Source organism: Corvus cornix, chromosome 3 (genome assembly GCF_000738735.6).
Source record: "Corvus cornix cornix isolate S_Up_H32 chromosome 3, ASM73873v5, whole genome shotgun sequence".
Classification (NCBI taxonomy): domain Eukaryota; kingdom Metazoa; phylum Chordata; class Aves; order Passeriformes; family Corvidae; genus Corvus; species Corvus cornix.
Window position 1 is genome coordinate 89,062,025 of NC_047056.1, and position 18,253 is coordinate 89,080,277.

At 39.7% G+C, this 18,253-nt stretch overlaps 1 protein-coding gene across 16 annotated transcripts in view; it reads left to right on the forward strand.

The window, feature by feature from the left end:
• The window catches only part of KHDRBS2 (KH RNA binding domain containing, signal transduction associated 2), a 346,343-nt gene that overhangs the window by 44,699 nt on the left and 283,391 nt on the right, over positions 1-18,253 (forward strand). The window contains exon 2 of one of the 16 annotated variants that reach the window (XR_005604160.1): positions 1,675-1,889. The exons of the other annotated variants lie outside the window; for them this stretch is intronic. The gene's annotated coding sequence lies outside the window, so the exon portion shown is untranslated. The remainder of the gene's footprint in view (positions 1-1,674; positions 1,890-18,253) is intronic. 16 annotated transcript variants of the gene reach the window in all.

Sequence of the window (18,253 nt, forward strand, 5' to 3'; positions counted from 1 at the left end):
CATTGCATACAATGAAAAAAGAAAAAAAGCAGCATATTTGAATTAGAAGGAAAAATAACAAAAATACAGAAGATATTTCTGTGTAGATTGACAGCCAGTTTTTGTGCCATGATTGTTTTGGCTCTCTTGAGAAGTAACTGCTATTATGCCTAGTTTATTTTATGCCTCCTGCCACTGCAGACTCTTCTTCTGATAAGGGACTAATATCTACTGTGACGTCCTTTTCTTTCTTCTGCATTACTCATTACTTAATCAGTTTTGGACTATGCCAAACACAACACAGTGCAGAATAATTCATAGCATTTGCTATATTTGACAGCTATAAGGTTTATATTATTGGTTTTGTAATTTACTTACACATCTCACCTAGCTAATAGCAAGAGTAGTCTATTAAGATGTTTACCAATGCTTCCTTCAGCTTATTTCTTTGCAATTACAATTCTAACACAATTATTACAAATAAATATGTCTAAACAAACAAACAAAAAAAACCCAAACAAACAACCCCCCCCAAAAAATCATTACCCTCTTAGTTTATTTTCCAGTTGAATCTTGAATTCAAAATTAATTTAGCTGGAACAGATAAACTCATATATCCTCCTTCAGTTCAGTATGAATTCATGCAAAATGAGCAGCTGAGTTTACTTATATTGCTTAACAATCCTTACACAAAATTACTGGCATTATTTAAGGCCGCCCTAGGTCAAAGATTTGACTGCCTAGTAGAAGTACATCAGAAGACTGGATGCTTTAGTAAAGAATACTTCTATTTATGAAACAAAAATTCCATTGTGTTTGACGACCTTTTGCATGTAGAACAAATCCTGAATATACAGTAGAAAGCATGTCCCAGCAAAATAAGGAATGATGTAATGCACTTCAGAATTTCACTGGTACTGTGCCCACAATACTTTATGTTCTATAAAATACTTTTAGGGCTGATTCATCATTAAGATTGTAGAGTTATACCTACACTACTAGCTTTTCATACAGAACGATGGAGCTTTGAAGAAAAGAAAGAAAAAGGATAATTTCTTCATCATGTCTATTTGTCTTTCTTAGGTGTATTGAAGATATACATCTGCTAGCAGGTGAAGGAGTAAAGCATTTATAAAATGTTCCTGAACTACAAATAAAACCAGTGACTTTATTAATAGAATAAATATATTGACATTCTGCTAAGGAAAAGTTTAATTTTTAACCATCTGTATTTATGACAATTCATATAAGGGAGAAGCTTTCTAAAATTAGGAATAGCTCCTGCTTGTAGTGCAAAAGGCAACGCAAGATGAATATTTAAGGATGAGTTTGATCTCAGGTTCTGTCTAGGGAATATCGCATTGCCTGCAGTGCCAAATACTTACAAGACAATTCAGGGTGATACCCACAGCCAGGGGTATCAGGTTGTCTTCTCTTTTGCTTGCAACAAGCATACAAGTGAGCAGTGAAAGATTGGTCTATCTATTTATCTAGTCTATCTATCCAGCTAATTTTTCACATTTGCCTCTCTTGTTGCTTCTACAACCTTCTCTCAGGATGTCAGCTTATATCTGCCTGATTTGTATCCCTTCAAAACACTTCTGATCGTCCTTACTTAAAAGTTTGACCCGTGATCTTTATCTTTTTTTTCCTACAACAAGCAGGTTATGTTTTTCTCTTCATATCTCTTCATAGCATTTTCTATGTGCTGCCACCCACCCAGTCGTTCATCATCTGTTATTGAGATGTCATCTCCCAGCTAAGATCTGCCTGCTGAGCCACACCTCATCACTCTTCTTGAAGATCCTCAAGGAGAAATACCTTTGCTCTTATCATGTGGTGGTCCTCCATGATAGCACCTGTAAACTGCATTGGTTCGTCAGTGTCATGTTAGAAAACAACTTTTACAAGTAAGAGTGTTTCTTTAAACTTTGTCTCTTATTATTGAAGGTTTAATAGGAAAAACAGTGTATAAACTGGTCCTGAAATGAAAGCTGGTAATGTTTGCTAGAGCCAGCTGGGATTGGCTCTGCTGGACAGGGAGGAAGCTTCTGGCAGCTTCTCACACAAGCCATCCCTGTAGCCCCCCACTACCCAAACCTGGACATGCAAACCCAATAAATACTGTAATAAGAATATAAACATAATAAGACTGGGCCTCTCCTTTCTTTAAACTATAGTACTGAAGAGTCTTGTAGGGGTATGTTCATTGCTCAGATGCCATTTTTTGGTTGGGATTTTGCATAATAGGAAAAACAGGCAAGGAAAATCAGGGGATGGATTATTCCATGTTCACTGAAAAGTCATGCATTTTTCTTGTCTAATTCCCACTGGTTTCCTAATGGTGTATTTCTAGATCAAAGCATATTTAGTGGAATCTGAACCTCAGAAGAGCCCTTTCATCCTGCAAATGAGAATATGTTGGCACACTGCTGTGAATCATGGGCAGGTTTCATAATGTTGGATATAGTGCTGTACTTGTCTGTAGAGAACTTCATGATCCAGTCCTGGCCTTATATTTGTAAGCATTAAAGATGTGGCTTCAAAAGATACCTGCTCATCTGAATGCTTAATTTCAGGATGAATTAAGAACTTAAACATCTTTAAAATCCAGGGTTAAGTTAATTTTTCTTTAAACATGTCAGTTTTAGAACATATCTCTATTGTTTTTATATTTCTCTTTAATTTGGGGTTTTCACAGCATGTTTTATGCTGATCCCATGGCATAGAATTGTTAGAGCTGCTGACACACAAGTAGAAAGTCTGCTTCAGTTCCATGATGTCTTTCGTTTAACCCGTTCTGCACTGCTACTGATCTGATTGTTAGTGAAATGTTTCTATGGACTTGTTACATAAAACTTTCTCAGATGCTTCTTCTTTAATAAAACCATCGTAATTTCTCCTGAAGCATTTATTTTCAAATTCATAGAATTTGTCTCTGTGAAATGACTTACCATATGGCATGAGAGAGAGAAGTTTAATAGAGGACAATAGCCAATACCCAAAATATAGTATAGATCGCAAAGGTAAATCTGCATATTTTCCATTTTCTTTTGGCAGATAGCCAGACAGCCACTTATGAGAAGTTACATTATTTCTAGATTTTCAGTTAACTACATGAATAATTGCTCCATTTTTTGTTTGCAGATACTGGAATCTGTCTTCATATCATAATGATAGCCTAGCCTTTAATTTGTGTGCAGGAGTTTTAATTGGTAGAGATGTTTTCTATAGCAGCATGCATCTTCTGAAATAAAGCAACACACATCCTTTGATTAATGCGGGCTAAGTCACTGGAGTGTTCATGGTGGCAGCATCAATTTCTAGGCAGAAAAGCTAGAAAATGCAGAAAAAGTAGTAAGCCTGTTATTATCCCATGTCACTTTATTTGTATGTTAATGTTTCAAAATCTGGATTTTTGCTTACCAATATGCCATTCAAATAGTATTTTCTATTAGCAAGTCGTTGATGTTTTTTTGGTTTTATTAAAGAATGATGGTTTTTTCCTGCACTTCCCTGAAATACTGGTAGGTAGATGCATGGATTCAAATGTAACGTGACTTTGTTTTCCCTACAGTAGTTGAAATAAAACAATTTTATTGAAAATTCCTTTCAATTTCAATTGTAGAAGTATTTTTAAAGTAGGACACTTATTGTGTGTATTGTTTGACCTTGTTTGATTTGGATGTTTTGGACTTTTTAGAATACCCTGGGAAGTACTACACTGGCATTTGACTTGTAGCCTGTGCTTAAACTCTCCATTTATATGGAGTTTATTTATCCATTTAGTTTTTATTTTTAAACCTTGATATATAAAGTCCCTAAGAAGAGGCTGTTATGTATTCAGGTAGATGACAAAATTAATATTTAAAATTTAGATTTCAAAGTGTGCCTAATCAGTGAGATGGTCTATCTTTGCCCATTTCTCTTTTAGCTCCCATTCAGAAACAATTCTGTTCTTCCTCTCTGATGTCCCTTCTTATTCTCCACCTTAGTGTAGTCTTCAGATTTGTTCCCTTGATTTCTCATGTCCTTCCTGATAATTTGTTGTTGAAGATTGATGAAGCATGACATGAACTTTTGCCCTTCTTCTCCTTTATATTTTTTGTTTGTTTGTTACTTTGGTTGATCCTGTCATCTGTTTTCTTGTTTTTCTGCTTCATATTTCCTTGAGTGTCTCCTGGCCATCTCTTGACACCTTTCTCTCCAGATTTCCAGATTCCTTGCCTTCTAGCTTCATTCTGGCTTATGTTCTAGAAATATTTTATAATGGAAAATGAGCTATATCTGTAGTGTCTAATACCATGTCTTGTACAATATTTTGGAAGCAGTCACAATACTTAATTTTGCTTTCTGGAATTAAAGAAAATGTTTTTCAGCCAAGAAAAGAGTACAATCCATTGGCAGTTTCAGAAAAAAAGAGAAGAAAATAAAAGTGCAGATTTAAGTTTGTTTCTTGTCTATTCTGCTCCTCTTTTTTGTTTAATGTTTTAATTATTTAGTTACTTTACTTTTGAAATTGCTCACACTTGCTGTTTTTGTAGATGCATGAAAAGACCTATATCCTTTCTTGAAGCATCCTTTTAAACAAATACTTTTAAAATGGACATTAATACTCATGGCTGGGTAGCCATGAAGTTATGTGTGGGCAAGAACTGACATGCCCCAGTGATTATCCACAATTTTACCTCTCTTACCAAGAGCATGTAGTGACAGGACAAGCGGTGATGGCTTCAAACTGAAGGAGAGTAGGTTTAGATTACATATTAGGAAGAAATTCTTTACTGAGGGTGAGGGTGGTGAGGCACTGTCCCAGCTTACTCAGGGAAGTTGTGGATAACCCATCCCTGGAATTGCTCAAGGCCAGGCTGGATGGGGTTCTGAGCAACCTGGTCTTATGGAAGGTGTCCCTGCCCATGGCAGGGGGGTTGGAACAACATGATCTTTGAGGTCCCTTCCAGCCCTTAAACGTTTTGTGATTCTCTCCAATACTAAGAGTGCTTTGTGTTTCCTTACTGAAACAAAAATCTATCTTATATTTTCATTACTCCATAAAATTGAAATGATAAATATGAGTACCATCAGCTGTTGCTATTGATGGCATCCATCCTAAAGCAAAGGGAAAGTGATAGGATTTTTATCATAATTTAAAAAATGCCAGCATTAAAAACACCCCAGCATTATACCTGCCAAGACCTGATGGAGTATTTTTTATATGAAATGGTTCCAATTTGTTGAAAAAAGAAGCACTTCCCCAAAAATATTAAATTCCTTATTAGCTCAGCATCAAGTTGCAGTTCTTGTGTTGGGTTGAGCCTGAGCAGAGCTGTTTTGCAATGGAACATATTGTGTTGCAGCACAGTGTACTCCTGGAAATTCTCTTCTTCCTCAAGAATGAGCCTGTGGCATTTTCTGAACTTGAGAGGCTGTTTCCTGTACTAATCAAGGCAGCTGACAAGCCCTTCAGTGTGTTTGAATCAGTGTGGGTTTGTCCAAGTTCTTTCTTTGCCCTGTACACCCTAAGGCACAAATTGACAGATTTTTTTTTTTTTACCAGCTGCTGAGATGGTTGGCAAGAGACATGTAACCAGATGAGAAGACTTGTTAGTCTGAGACATAAAATTCAGGCAAACTGAGCGATTTCCTTTTTAACATTTTCATTGTGAACTGTATTTTCTTCTGTTTTTTAAATATTTCGTGATACCTAATCTGCAGCAGCATAAGCAGTTTCCTCTGGACGTGGTTAATTAGGATGCTTGTTGTGAAGTAGTACAGTTCTCAAATGCGGCCAGTCTCAGAGATCTCACTACTGTTTCACCAGAGCTAGGAGAAGGAGTTTTTTGTATGCCTGTTAATGAACAGTAATAGTGAGGTAAATTGTGAAGGTGTCATATAAAGTAGGAGACAGGAAAGAAGAAAAAGACGTTCCCAGATACACAAGAGTATTATGGGCATTTTCATTTGCTTGATGATTTTAAGTAAGGCAGGTGCTCTTTTCCACACTCAGAATAAGGGCCTAACTGCCAATTACCTTAATGGAAGGAATGAATTGCTCCTAAAGAAAAGCAGGGCGTACACCAAATTTATATGGCTTTCTGGGTAACAAGATTCACCAACATTCAAATTGGTGAACAAAACAAGCTGAAAGGTGCTTAGACTTTTTAGATGAAATTGAATGTCTCTGTTTACTTAGAATCATAGAGGTCTTTCCCTACTTCAGTTGCTCTGTGATTCTGAGTCCATTAACCAGCACTGCCAACTCTACCTCTAAACCATGCCCCTAAGTACCACAACTGCATGTTTTTTGAACACTTCAGGGATGGTGACTTTGCCACTTCCCTGGGCAGCCTGTTCCAATGCGTCACCACCCTTCCAGTGCAGACATTTTTCCTAATACTGAATCTAAACCTCCCCTGGCACAATCTCCTGTCCTATCTGTTGTTACATGGGGAAAAAAGATGGACACACACCTGTGCACACCCTGCTTTGAGGTGGTAGTAGAGAGCAATAAGGTCTTCCCTGATTCTCCTTTTTTCCAGGCTAAACAACCCCAGGTCCCTCTGCTGCTCCTCATAAGACTGGTGCTCCAAATTAATTTCCAGAATTATATTGTAGTTCTTTATCCAGTTCTGCACAAGTATTCACTGGGTTCAGAGTGCTTTACTGGGCAGCAGTACATTATTCCCTAAACAGTTTAATGATAGGTATGCTAGTAAGGAGGAGGGTAATGAAGAGCCTGCATAGTGGCAGCCTATGGGCTCCTATGTCAAAAGTAAGTTTATTACATTCCCTCTCAGTCATGTAATCTGTGCTTGTGCATTTTTCAGGTATTAGGTGTTCACAAATTATAGGGCAAAATGACTACTGGGATGACTTTTATGGTAATTTTAAGAAAAATTTTCTAAGGAAATACAGTTAGTTGGTACAATTAAATTAATTAAATTTTTGTCTGCCAGGCTTTTTCCCCCCAATATTTTCTAAACATGTCGGCTAATTTCAAATTTATAGGAAATAGAAATTCATTAGTTACTGTCTTAGCATTTTGTCGTAATGTCAAGGTAAATGCGATGCCTGATGTCAGGTGTTTGGAAAAGAGCCATAATACTCCTTAGTCTTCTGGAGATGCTGATTCACAGAAAAACTGTTGTCTCCCACAGAACTGGTCCCTCTTTTTTCCACACTGATAATACAGCAAGGTGCACTGAGCTTGAGGAGTGAACTCCTGAGTCTGGCATAGACTTTTATGCCAGCTTTTCTATCCCCTGGGCTAGGAACTGCCTTGAAACTGGGTGCCATTGCTTTGACTTCTAATGATGAAAAGCCATCCGTGGGAGCTGAGAGTATATTTGGTTTTATGGTGTGTTGCTGTTATAACTGCAGGACTTTGGCATTAAGAAAAAGAAATGCATCTTTTTGACAGGGTGAAAAAATGATATTTGGCCATTTAGGCCAGTGTGGGGTCTTCCAGCTAGCTGGAGTTAGGAATAGTATGCCTAGGTGTTATTTATAGATAACCACCTGTGTAAGGGCTCAGCAAGGATTCAGACTTACTCCCGGACCGTAAAAAATTAAGCAGCTGTGTAGATCCATCACAAGCAGGTTCCACTGTTATTGGAAGCTTCTCCGGTTGCTTGTTTCCTGGCAGCACTCCTGCTTACTCTGGATTCCTGTGATACTTTTTTTTTTTTCAATTGAATAAGAAGCAAAGGATCTGGTGGAGAAAAAAAGGACGCTTCCCATCACTGATTTTTAGATGTATGCCAGAAGCATACACTGTACTCGTACTATTTGAAAACATTATCCTGGGCCTTTTTTTTCCCCCCTTGACAAGATAACAGGCTTTGATGAAGTGGGTTGCAGACAGGTTCAAACATGTCTTCTTCACCTTTTAAAATTGATTTCTAGAAATCTAGTTGTAGGAATCAAAGGATATGTGCAGGAAAGGAAACAAGTCTCCTTGACATCAGTATGTTTTAATTTACTGCTGTGGCCTGTACAAAGAAAATGAGTATTCTTAAGGCAAGGTTAGAAATCTATGAAAAACGCAGGTCTTGTTTGCCACAGTATCAGTTGTGATACCTCTCTAGGATGAGTTTTAATTCCTTGTGTCAAATAACCCAGAGTAATGAAATCACATTACCTGATGTTAATGTGGTTTCTTCCCTAGGAATACAAATTCACTTGCTTGGAATTTTCTTGGTTGCCATAGACTATCCTATTTCCAGGCAGGATGGAGGTTTCCTGCTTTTTGTTGAATAGTTTGCAGATTCTTGGTTTACATCAAGTTGTAAGAATGTCCCTAATCTTGCCTCAGTTGCCAAATGCTTTTTCTTGCATAAATGAATCATAGCCAAGAACACTGAGGGGCACTTAACAAAAACTAACATGTAGTTTGCTCCTACTTCTGATGAGGTTACTGGACTGGTTTCTGTATCCTTATGTTACAGCTATTTCATTAAATGGAGTAGGCCCGAGCGTTGGCACCTTGTTCACATGTCCCTGTCATGTCTGCAGATCAGTAGGTGAGCAGCCAGTACTTAGACATGGCCTGAAGTGCAGTATGAGTGAGGAAAAACCTACTGAGTGTGGTGGGAGCATAAGTGTGTTCTGTCAAATCCATTGAAAAATCCAATGTAGAAAAATCCACAGGAGGCTCTGCAATAAGATCTTCCTCAGATTATTAAAATATCTTTAATTTTACACATTTTCTTCATTTCAGCTTCATTTTCACTGCATGTTTACAAGTGTGTTGATTCATGTTGCTGCATGATCCATATATTTTTAGATACTGCGGACAATTTCTTCTGAAGAGGCTATGCAGAAAGGTTGATCATCTTTTTAGTGTGTGCTGCTGATCCTCTGGAGCAAGGATCTCTTTGTACAGACTTCCAAGTGGAGGCTTAAAGCAAAGGGGATTTGTGAGTGAAGGCTTACATACCATTGTACTGTTTAGATATCACTAGTTTAGTCCTTTAATTTAAATATCAGTTTATCAAAAAGTTCTTATTTGTAACTGGTGCTTTCAGTCTGAAGTAAGATAAAGTAAAATGTGAGTCGTCTTTCATTGTGATAGGAAATGGTGTGATCTTTTGGATGAACTAGGAAATCCTGATAACATGCAGTGAAACTCTGAACATCATTAAACTTGACATTTGGCTTAATATTTATGTTGGCTACGTAGTCTTAATAAGCACCTGGATATAACTTTAATGTAAATGAAGTCTTTGGTGATGAAACAGTGAGTGTTTAAGAGATAATGTCATTGTACAGAGGTAGAAATAATTGTTCATATCATCACTGAATCTTTTGTTTCCTTATTTTGTGCTTTTTTACCAGTTATGAATAAAAAGTTTGGGTTTTTTATATATAACTATTTGGTTTGTATATGAGTATATATACACACACAGTATTTTCCTGTCTGTATAGCAGTCAGAGCCATTCTTTGCTGACAGAGTACACTAGGAAGCAAAGGTCATACTCTGAGGTGCTAAATCTCTCCCACCTCTCAGCAATTCCTTGCATTTACTTGGGGTTTCATAATCTCTTCTGAACTTCAGTTTTTCCTGTCAGTCTTTCAGATACAGATAACTTTCTGAGCCCAAGATCTGAAGTGACATTATAAATGGAACTAGTCTTTTGAAGGTTTGTAGACTCCTTTCAAATACTTCGGTAACTGTCTGAGCAGAGATTATTAGCTCATTAGTAGTATTGCTACCTGGAAAACCAGGAGAGGTCAATGAGAAGTCTGAACTTCAAGCAAAATTTTACGCTGGTTCTTAACTTCAGCATATGGCATATTTTCATAGTTTTCAATATTGTGAACTTCTAGACATCAGTCTTATTCTGTAGCTGTTCCACCTCACAGTACAGAAAAGTCTGAAAAAGGCTAAGTAAGAGCAGAAAGGAAAAAAAATGCCTGCTGGTTCATATCTCTCTCTTGCTCTGAGGACAGAATAGCAGACATGATTATCACTAATAAGTTCTAGGACTGAAGAGAGTGAAGAAACTTCCCAGAAAGTGTGAAGAGACAGAAAAGCTTCCTTTTGTCTGGTTGCTCCAGCTGGGTAGAGCAACCCGCTCAAGAATACCAACAGCTTTCAGATAGTCAGGGATAGGTAATGAGTATGTCACCGGTGGACTTAGCTGCGATTTCAGTGATCGATTCATCTTTCACCCCTACTTACCTGTTCCACACCACACAATATGTAGCACAGCACTGATGTTTTCTCTTCAGATTAATCTGTGAGAACACTTCAGTGTGTCCTGAAGTGCCTTGTTTGAATGGACTTTTACACAGTAGAAACTACAAAAATCTTTGGGAAAAAGCTACTTTCCTTTTCTTACGTGTCATAGCAACACAGTTTGCTAGGGTTTTAAATTCAAGGACACCTAGAGATATGTTTACAAATAAATACACTTGTGATGTTTTTGTTGGTTTTTGCTTGATTTTTTACTTGTCTGAGTAAATCTTCATGCTCCCTATTTCTTCTTACGAGTAGTCTCATTCTCAGATGAAAGAAACCCAGTATTAAATTAAAAATATTCCAACAACTTTCAGATTTGCCTTTCATCCAGCTGGTGGCATGTTCATAATACTATCTAAGCTGCTCTGAAGGTAAGAGGTAAGAAGGGAGAAGTGTGCTGGGAACAGCTATTTAGTGAACTGCACACCATAGTTAAAGCAATACAACAGCTGCCAACACCAAACTTGCAACACAGCCTATGCAGGTTAACTCCCCAAATGTGTGTTTGACTTCAAAGACACTTTTGAAAGAACTTCAGTCTTTAAAATCTTACCCAGTGGCTTGCTCTCTTTTTAACAATTTGATGAAAAATATATTTAATCAATGTTGTAATTGTTTGGTCCTTTTAATAATCCTTTTATAATCCTAATAATAGTCCTTTTTTTTCCAAAGGAAGAAAAAAACTGTATCTTGAAGCTAACATTGTTGTCACTCTTTAAGTGTTGTCCCCAACTCTATTTAGTAAGCCATCACATTCAAAATACATCCCAGATCTTTTCTTTATACTGCACTTGCTGATGCTGTCCTTAAGATTGCTGTTGGTTATTTTTACTGAGGCGAGAAAGACTCCATCAATTTCCTGCAGCAAATTTCATCATAAATAGTATTTTTTTTTTGTGATTACAGTTGGTATATATCTAGAATTACCTCGGATAATGTATCAAGGAGTTATTCAGCAACTGAACTAGGATTATATGGACTACTGTCTTGAGGAACTACTTGGAAATCAGACTTAAAACTCTCCATGGAAAGCTATGCATCTGAGCAGATATTTATAAATTTAGTAAGAACTAATATTTCCGTTTCAGGACTTCTCTAGTTATTTAACACTACTAGTATTGTCTTCATAGCTTTTTTAATCTATACTGATCTAGGCATAGGTCAGTAGATGGATACATTAGGTAATTATTTTTCTACCAGTAGTATAATTTGCACATGAAACTACCCTGTGGCATACCTTTGCAAGCTGCTGATTACACAATAGGTAGAGCCAAAGTAGTAACCAGGCAGTAAAAATCAGTTGCCAGTATAGAGATGGGGATGGAAATCTAAGTTTTTGCACACTTTCATTTTCTCCTTTGTCTCCTTGTTAATTCTCTTTGGTTTTCATTAAATTAGAAATATGAAGTTCTTTAGATTTTTTTAATTACTTTTCTACCTATGTTAGTACATTTTGTTAAAAAAGTTTGCTAAGGATACAGGGTTTATGCAATCATGCTGTTCCTGTCTTCTAACTTTTTCTGCAGTAATATTTAAGTCTTTTGGATAAGTTCCAGAAATTTGACAGACAAGGGTAAGTCTGAAGGGGTCAGACCAGGTTATTCAGGGATTTGTCCAGATGGAACCTGAAATCCTCCAGTGGAGGAGATGGTGTAGCATATCTGGACTACCTGCAGCCCTGCTGGGCTGTGTTGAGAAAACTTTTCCTTATATATAGTCCGAACCTTTCTATTTTCACCTTTTCCCTGTTTTCTCTCATCCCTGTTTCACACTGCTGTGAAGAGCCTGACTGTGGGAATATCAGTGTTGCTGAGCTGCTGTTAGACCCCTCAGAGCTGTCTCTTAACCACAATAAACAGGCCCAGTTCTCTCAGCCTCTTCTCACAGGGCAGGTGCTCCAGCTCTGACCACCATGAGTGGCCTCCACTGACCTTGCTCCACTTTTTCAATGTCTTTCCTGTTCTGTGGAAGAGAGGGGCAAATCTGGCCCCAGTGTTACACATACATACCATCTCATGAGTACCTACTAAAGGATATGGTCACTTTTCTACATCTTCTCTATATTCTATAAAATAGGCAGCCTGATAGATGATAATGGTCATAAAGTCCAACAATAAAAAATACTTGCATTATGAATTAAACTTTTAGTGGAGACTGTATTTTCAGATGTGCCCAAATTGAAAAGACCTTCAGTGCCTTATGGGACATCATGGAATCTAATCATAAGGGAAGAATCTGTAAAAGATTTGATTTTATCAATATGGATGCTTTCAGCAGTTCCCCAGTATAATTACATGTTATACATAAAAGTATTTTTTTTGTTTTCAATCTGTAACGTGACAGATGCTTTCTCCTCCTGAGAAACACTAAATACCCATTTTTGTTCCTTCTCATACTGTGCCTGATTTTGCATGTCTCTGTCATTCCTTTTTGACTTGTCTTTCAGAATTCTTTCTGAGCATTATTTTACTAGCCACTTTTCTTGCTTGAGAGCCGAGGTGATTCAGCTCAAGTTAATACTGTAACAATGCTTTTGGTGATTTTGAGTGTAGACAAATTCAGTTTGTATCTGTCTACAGCAGATGACGTGAACATGTAGATTTGACCCACAATTATATAACAGGCATTACATTCATCACTGGCAGAGGTATTGCCTTACTTGCCTGATGTAATAAAAATTACTCCCATATCTTCCCTGAATCACCCCAGCTAGCTTTGTGAGTTAATGTGAGTATGTGTACATAAAGTCAAGGAATGTTGATACGATACATGAGTGTGTTTCTGGGTGAATATAGTGAGCCTGTGGCTAATTTTTCAGTGCTTATGGCTGATTGTACTGTCATTAGAACTCCTCCCAACTCCTGTTAGACACTCAGTGTTTTTACTTTAAATTACCTGTTCTTAGGGGTTTGGATGTAGTTTTCATTACTGGAAACTTCTTAGGATGTTCCCTTCCCATGAATTAACTTCATTTTAATTTGTCCAACTGGTTTTATTGAGCCATCTGCTTTTTTTTTTCCCTGACTCAAATCCAGTAGCCCTGCTTTCAATTAAAATGTAATGCCTTAGACAGAAATTGAGTCTTCATGTATGTTTTCAGTATTTTCTTTCTAAAAATATGCTGGGATTTTTTGTTAGCACCACTGTAGGTATTCACTGTTCCAGCTGTGTAATTTTGTAATGAACTTCAAATTTAAAAAGCTCTCTCTAGATTAGAACTGTCAGTGATTTAGTGATTGTTATTTTTAACTGGAGTTGTCTCATTCTTCCTCTTGCAGGTCAAACATTCTTTCATTAGCCTGCATAAAAAGTGTGCTTCTCAGAGTACTAGATAAGCTTGATATACATATACATATACATATACATATACATATACATGCATGCAAGAAGTTGGTGATGCTCCCATTCTGGAAATCATTCCCATTAATAGAAACATATGATTGTTTCAGGGGGCCTGGCCTTATTAACAGCAGCCCGTGATTCTTGATTGAAACAGTGCCTGTACTGCAAATGCAAAGGCAAGAAAAGCCAGATAGGTAAGGTGCACGATAGGCTGCAGAATTCCCTTAAGTGGGAGGCAAATGTTGACAGCAGAGAGGACTGTGTAGATTTAAATTTTTTTGGTGGGTTGGACAGACTGACAGGGAGAACATTATTTTTTGAAGAGTTTTGACATGTCTCTTAAGTGTAGCAAAAGGATGTTTTTACTGTGGGATGCCTAATTTTAATAGAAAAAATATATTAATGAGAGAAGTTTTGTAATGGGTGTCAAGGACTTTGAAGAGAAATATGATTAACATAATTTTATTGGCACTGTTAGAGTAAAGCAGAGAGTACTGAAAAAGAGCTGCTAACTTAACTTTCCATTTTATAAGTCCATGAAGGAAGAAGCAGCTACTCCCCTCAAAAAAAAATCCATATAAGCGGGCTGAGAATATTTCTAGAATTTTACAGCTCTAAGTCTGGAGATAGCTGAAGATAAATTTCCATAGGGAATAATACCTCTAAAAAGATACAGGTAGAAATGTCTTTTTGTCTCTGATACTTCTCTAGTGGGGCCCTCTTTTTGCATGACTGAAATGTGCATGTTTTCTTCCAGTTAAGAGGGATGAGATACATGTGTATTGTACAGAAGCAAATGCAAGAGTATTGTGTTAATGGTAAATGGCAAAAATGAGGCATGTTTGAGGATTGATACTGGAGGAAGTAGTTGAATAGCTCTGAGTCTCCCTGCTATTCAGTTAGCTCAAAGCAAAAGTGAGTGGAAAATATATAAAGTTTCTTCTTGAAATGCTTTATTTTCTGTTTTTATCTAAGATCAGTGATGCAGAAAAAGTACCATTGTGGCCCTTGTGTTTGTGCTCTGTGGAGGAATGCTGTTGATCATGGACATTCTGTTTGCACTGGTGTAGAGGGTTGACATTGGCTGGATGCCAGGCACCCACAAAAGCCACTCACTCACTCCCCTCTGCAGCTGGACACAGGACAGAAAATTTAACAAAGGGTTCATGGGTTAGGACCGGTAGAAAACACTCGTCAATTACCATCAAAGGCAAAACTGGCTCAACTTAGAGATACAAAGTGAATTTATTGATAGCAAAATCAGTGTAGGATAATGAGAAGTAAAATAAAACCATAAAAACACCTTCCCCCACCCTGCCCTGCCTCCGTCCCAGCTCTGCCTCCTAAGCCAGCAGGGCAAGGAGACAGGGAATGGGGGTTATGGTCAGTTCATCACCCGTAGCTTCTCCCACTGCTCAGGGACAGGAGTCCTTCCCTTGCTGCAACTTGGGATCCCTCCCATGGGAGACAGTTCTCCCCAAACTTTTCCAGTGTGAGTCCATCTCACAAAAAGCAGCTCCCTGTGAGCTGCTGCAATGCGAGCTCATCCCATGGGCAAAAGTCCCCATTAAACTGCTGGTGCATGGGTCACTCTTCCACTAGATGCAGTCCTTTGAGGACAGGCTGCTCCAGCATGGGTCCCTCTCACTCACCCCAGGTCTCCCACCTGGTCACAGCCTCCTCTCAAGCATCCATCTACTCTGGTCTGGGGCTCCTCCATGGGCTGCGGGTGGATCTCTGCATCCCCATGGATCATCATAGGCTGCAGGGGGACAGCGTGCTTCACCATGGTCTTTACCACAGGCTGCAGAGGAATCTTGGCTCTGGTGCCTGGAGCATCTTCCTCCCCCTCCTTCTTCACTGACCTTGGTGTCTGCATAGTTGTTCTTTTCACATGTTTCCGCTCTGCTCACTCTGCTCTTTTCTGGCTGCAATAACAACTGCCCCACCATTTTCGTTTTCTCTATTCTTAAATATGTTATCACAGAGGTATTACCACCATTTCTCATTGGCCCAGACTTGGCCAGCACTGCATACATCTTTGGAGCCACCAGGGATTGACTGCTGGACACTGAGGAAGCTTCTGGCAGCTTCTCACAGGAGCCACCCCTGCAGCCCCGTCCATGTCCCAAACCAAACCATGCAAACCTAATACAGCTGGTCACAAAATCCTATGCTGCCTAATAGAGCTGGTCACAAAATCCTGTACTGCCTATAGATTTCTGTAAGCAGCAGCACATGTTCCCCTGCACTAGGAACACAGTCTGCAGCCAGCAGCAAGCTACTGAAGTCGAGCATTAAAGAACTGCCCACTCTCTCTTGGGACAGCACTTGGGCTGCCACCAGTGCCAGGGACCATCCTGGGGCAGACTACTGACACTGGAGTGTGTTGGCATGTTCCAGCTCTCAGAGCAGGATAGCGACTGTCCTTTCTGACATGTGCAGGAATGGAACCAAAAGCTGTGTGGCTGTGGTCCTGGGCCACCATCTCTCAGTGACTCTGCTTGAGCAGGTGAGGGTGGACTAGATGACCTCTGGAGGTCCTTTTCTTCCTCCACTGTTCTCTGGTTCTGTGACTCAAAACACACTCAAGCTAGGAAAGCACCTTCAGATTTCATGACATGGCAAGGTTTGAATGATTCCATATTCTCATGAAGAGCCAGGTTTGTCTCCCAAAAGTCAATTATCCATGTGGCAGCCACCTGTTTTGTTTCCTTTGGGGGATTTATGAGTGACATCACAGAACACTAACAAGCTAAACACAAGCATGAGGGGTGCAATGAGTGTGACATCTCACTAAAGGCATTGGTTCTGTTTTTGTAGCATGTGTTGCAGGTGACCATAGTTTTCCAAGTTGGCAAGTCACAATTGACAACTAAAGCAACTAGCTGCATGTCAGTGCTGTGAGCCAGCAAGTTGGCAGCTTGATCCTGGCCTGGATTCCTTCATGAGACTTGTCTTAATGCTTCTTTTCTGTGGTTGTACTAGTCATGAAGTGACATGAGGATTGTACACAGCAGACACTGACTGTAGTTCAGTACAAAAATTGAATACAGTTTGTCTTGCTCCAGTAATGAATGTATTGCCTCTGTCCTTTGAGAAGACTCCTCTTTTTGCTCCAGTTTTACTTGAATGTAACAGTTCTGCACATCACTGTTTTTTGATGATTTTGGAAGTCTTTGGCCATGGTCTGAAGAGCCTGTAGCCTGTACTGCCACTCTGGGCATTAAACCTGAGGCTTTGTACAGGGCATACCATGAGGGCAGATTTCTCTGTGAAGGCTTTGGGGATTATTTTTAAAGTCTCTAAAGGAGAAGGAGAAGGAAAGGCTTTTCAGAGGCTTGCTACCAGGCATTAGATTTGGATTGGCATTATAGGCAGTGCCTTTGAGACAGAGTAACTGTAAATTGACTTCACTTTTCACTGCTACCTTGTGAGAAGAGTGGTAACAGGAGAAGTTACTTTGGGGATGTTTGGGATAAAGCATAAGAAAACAGGTGTGGAAGGACAGGAGATTTCCTAGTAAGTCATTGGTGTCTTTGGTACCAGGGCAGAAAGGAGAAAAAGAGAAAAAGTTGATAACACTGTGGAAACCCAATATAGGGAGCAAAAGCACCCCCATACTAAATGTTCAGTACCACATTTTACAGACAAATGTGTAACATAGAACAGAATGACAAAAGCAGCACTGAAGTTTCATGCCTGTTACCCTCCTAACCTGAAAAGGCCTTGCAAGGGTGTCTAGATTTTCAGATGCATTTTGTGATGGAGAGTAGATGCTTGGCCCCAGCCTTGAGCATTGGATTTGACTTTATTTTTGCAATTATTAGTAGGGGCTGTTTTTGTCTAAAGTAGTATCATTCCTGACACTGGTAACAGGGCATACAGTAGTTCCCTTGTTGGTAGGGTGTGCTACCAGGCTTGTGCCCGGCATGGCTGCGGACCTCCACAGGAATCAGTTCCTTGCCACCTGTGGTTCAGTGAAAGAAATCCGGCGTCCCTGGTGATGGCGCTCACTCCTCCCTGAGGAGCTTGGGATGGCCCGTTCGGATCTTAGAGCTTGTCCCTCGTCATGTTCCATCCTCCTTCGATTCTGGCGCAGTGTTTGGTGCCGTGTGCTGTGGGACCTCCCCCGGGACTGGTTCCTTGTCACCTGCAGTTCGATGAAAGAAGCTTGGTGTCCTCGCTGAAGGCGCTCACTCCTCCTTGGGGAGGCACGGATGCCCTGTTCAGTCCTTAAAGGCTGTCTCTCATAACGCTTCATCCTCCTTGGATTCTCCTTCAGAGGCAGCCTCCCTGGGGTTTGGTTCCTTGTCACCTGCAGTTCTCTGTAAGAAGCCTGGCACCCCTGCTGTTGGCGCCTGCTCCTCCCTGAAGAGGCACGGATGTACCAGTCGTGCCTTAGAGCTCGTCCCTCATCACGTTCCATCTTCCTTAGATGCTCCCTCAATGTTTGGCTGGCAGTGCTGCGTGACCTCTGCTGGGATCGGCTCCTTGCTTCCTTCGGTTCTGTGAAGGAAACCTGGTATTCTTGCTGACGGCGCTTACGCCTCCTTGAGAAGGCACGAACAGGCCGCTTGGTCCGTGGAGCTTGGCCCTTGTCACGGGCAGTGTTCTGAGCCCTGCTCTGCTGCCGTCTCCCACTGCTTGAGTGGTTGTAGCCCTGGGCCTGCTGGACCCTGCCACGG